Source organism: Limulus polyphemus, unplaced genomic scaffold, assembly GCF_000517525.1.
Source record: "Limulus polyphemus unplaced genomic scaffold, Limulus_polyphemus-2.1.2 Scaffold1891, whole genome shotgun sequence".
In the NCBI taxonomy this organism is placed as follows: domain Eukaryota; kingdom Metazoa; phylum Arthropoda; class Merostomata; order Xiphosura; family Limulidae; genus Limulus; species Limulus polyphemus.
In genome coordinates, this window is record NW_013667501.1 from 7,387 (window position 1) to 10,982 (window position 3,596).

General features: G+C 32.0%; 1 protein-coding gene across 1 annotated transcript in view; it reads left to right on the forward strand.

Moving 5' to 3' along the window:
* Positions 1-1,434: 1,434 nt before the first annotated feature.
* LOC106465274 (solute carrier family 12 member 9-like) overlaps positions 1,435-3,596 on the forward strand; it is a 154,394-nt gene continuing 152,232 nt past the window's right edge. The window contains exon 1 of the mRNA XM_022393133.1: positions 1,435-1,475. The gene's annotated coding sequence lies outside the window, so the exon portion shown is untranslated. The remainder of the gene's footprint in view (positions 1,476-3,596) is intronic.

The window sequence follows — 3,596 nt, forward strand, 5'->3', positions numbered from 1 at the left end:
TTGTCTTTATTTTTTGTGTATTCACTGTACTGTATTGAACAAAATGGTTATGTGGCCCGCGCTCGTCATTCTCTCAGTTATTTGGCCGCCTGTGAAAAACGTTTGGTGACCCCTGGTTTAATGTAAGTGGCTACTAAGGAAGGGGCAGTGTTACGACAGCCGGAAGTCACGTGACGCTAGTAACACGTCATGAGATTCTTGAACGATTGGGGAACATCACGAATAATCCAGTATTTGCTAGGCGCCCTCTATTCTTGTATATAAGTGCGCCAGATAAAGCGAGACAATTAATCGGAATAGAATTGCAGACAGACAGAGACAGACAACTGAGTCAAGCGCTGTAAGTAAAGTGCGTGAATCATTCGTTGAAAATTATAGCGTGTGTTTAAGTGTGTAAATTAAGTGTACTGCAATGTTGTATTGAGAAATAATAAAGTAGTTTTATTTAAGAAAGGACTTGTATCGCTGAAGTTTTTCGGAAATAATTTTTACGGAAAATTATGAAACGAACAGAGACGTAACAATATATTTACTATTAGAAATGATTTATCCATCAGTATGCCAAAATCCTTTTCTTCAGTCACCGGTTGAGTGGATTTTCATAAATAATAAACGTGTAATCTAAATTATGTTAATTTAAATGCGTTGCCTTGCACTACCAGAATCAAGCATGTCCTTATAAATATTATTAATGTTATAAACAAAGCAAAACTGTCCTCTGGGGTACTCTGCCGATAATAAAAACCCAATTTGACTCCATTAATAATTACAATATGTTTTCTCCCATTCAACTATCAAATTAATTAATCTTTCCCAAACCCGATTTTCTTAACTAACCTTCTTTGTGGTACCTTATCCAAAGCTTTTTGAAAATCTAAATACACGAACTCGGCATACCTTTTACTGCGTTAAGATAAGAGGTAATATCCTTAAAAGAGGTTACTGAAGAAAACTTTTATCCTTATTTCTGTTCTTACTAGTTTGGCTACATATTGTTTTGGACAAAAAATCGCTCCACATTATATATCAGGTATTACCTTCTAAATCGTCTTACACCTATAGCTTAAAATCGTTATCTTAACCAATCGTTTATAAAGACAGTTAGTATAATAAACTGTAAAATTAAACTGAAGCGAAGAAAGGGTTAGGCCTGGCATATTTTCTAACCAAATGACCAGAACAACAACAATAAAGTAAACCTTTACCTAGCTAACGTAAACATTAGAGCAAAACTCGAAGACAAACTATTTTATGATGCTAAAACTTAACACAAAATCTATTCATTTAACAGGTAGCTAAGCAGAAAAAATGTAAGTATTTAAACCTTTAATCTTAAGAAATATCATCTAGAGGGTCTTGTCAGCAACGATGATGTCAGAGTAGAGCAGTTCAGACTGGCACAGATAATAAATCATGTGCTCTGTTTGGTTGATAAAATTGTGAAAGTGGGAACAAAGACTGAAAGTACAGATAAAGTAAGCTGTGTGTTTAATTAACTAGTATAATCTATAAAATTTCATTTTTTCAGGTATTTTAATTTTGAACTGTAGTATAAGACTTATTTTATCATAAAAACTATTTTCCAACTTAGCACTCGGATGTGGCTAACAGTTTTGGTTTTCACGAAAAAAAGCAACCCATATTAAGCCCATTCATCAAAGTATGCTTTATTATTTCATCAATGTGTGTTTTAGTATGGCATCAAAGCGTGCTTTAATCTACATCCAAGTGTGCTTTGATATTCATGATTGTGAATTACAAAACTTATGATACCCTTTTAACCTTCTTGACTTTTATTGGTGTAACACTATTGGTATGTATAGTTAGGATCATTATAAGCTAAAGGAAAGTCATAAGTAGACGATATTGTTTCGTGTTGTTCTAGATAATGTTGTTAGATACTTTTTTATCGTTTTTTTTTCTGTGTTTCATGTAAAGTTAGAAGTATGGAACAGAAAAATTGTTTCATATATGAGCCTGTGTTAGTTTGGTAACACATTAATTGTGCTCAGAGTGCAGTTTTTGAAGTCTTCAGTCTAATTCTATCTTTAATGAATGCAACCGATTAAAGTTGGCGTAACATTTTAAGACTGATGTTACATTTAAAAGATCTCTGTAAGTTTCGAGTTCGTCATTTAGGGGATTATAATGTTGTGTTTCATCTATAAAGTTGGAGAACTTTTTTCTGGCACCACATAGATGATTAGTATGCCTGTGAAGGTCACTTCCCGTTAACTCCTAATTCATTCATGAAAAAGAAAGTCTTACTTTTCGATAGTGCTCGGGATATTGGATTTCTTTAATTTGTCCTGTTTGCTCTCTATAGGACTTGCGAATTTTCTGAGAATCATAAATGGATTTTTGATTTACATATTATATTGTGTAAAGAACTTAAAAAATGTACTGCATTGAGAAAGGCAAATGGATTGGAAATTTACTTCTGATATACGTTATTTTTTACCTTTTGAAGTTTAAATAATTTCTTTATAACGTAAAACATGAGTTAAGAAATTTTGTATCATATCATATGCTACTTAAATTTTGAGAGTAAAAAAAAATACAATCTAATTATAAGTTTTTTTGCACCTTAAAGTTTTGCACTGTTAAAATGTTAATATTTAGTGGGTCAGATTGATTCATAATATTTATTTGAAATAAAAATCCAAAGATTAATTTGAATTCACAAAAGTGTGGGTCAAAATAAAAAGTCTATATCTCGCTCGTAATTATTTATGTGTATATGATTTGTTCTACAATTATATTAAATGCATTAAAGGTTGAAAACTAAATCTACATTAAAGGTGTATAGAAAATAAAACAAAAATTAATTTATTCATTCCACTTTTTGTGATCCGAGGCCATTTCTAATCTTTGGATTTGGTTACCTTATCTCAGCAGCAGTTTTTGAGCAGTCCACGACCATTTTATGATAATGTGTATTTACAGTAAGTTCATGGACAATATCTGTCGTCTAACATAGCTGAACCACTTAAAATTACTTACGCAGAGTTTGGATACTCTACCTTGAGCACTTTTATTATCAACAGTGTTACCCTCTTCAGAGTCGTGTATATAGCTCCTACCGAAACATGGAGTTTAATTGCAATTTTTTGCACGAAGTATTCTTGACCAGCCAAGACTTTGATTTCCACAGGATTTTCATGTAGTATTATAATCCTGGAGACATGAATGGACTGACATTATTACTAGTGAGCATAACATGTCTGTCTGTACTTTTATAGCTTTTACACTATTGAAGCACTTTCGGAATAGATGGATGGTAACCAACTGCTTTGTAAATTATACTCTCGTGGAGTTCACTTTCACACAACAAAGAATGACATTCCTGTAGTATTTGTCATTTATATACTCTTTTTTTCTTCACCTTTACTATAATTATTTCTAATACTGTGTTTTTACCTAGTGTACAAACTATACATATAATCAAAGCATGTGTGTACATAACTTATAAGCGTATTTATTTACACAGTTTTTGCCGAATATATTGTTACGTCTCTGCTTGTTTGATAATTTCCGGTAGAAATTCTTGCAGAGAAACTTCAGCGATACAAGTCCTTTCTTAAATAAAACTAGTT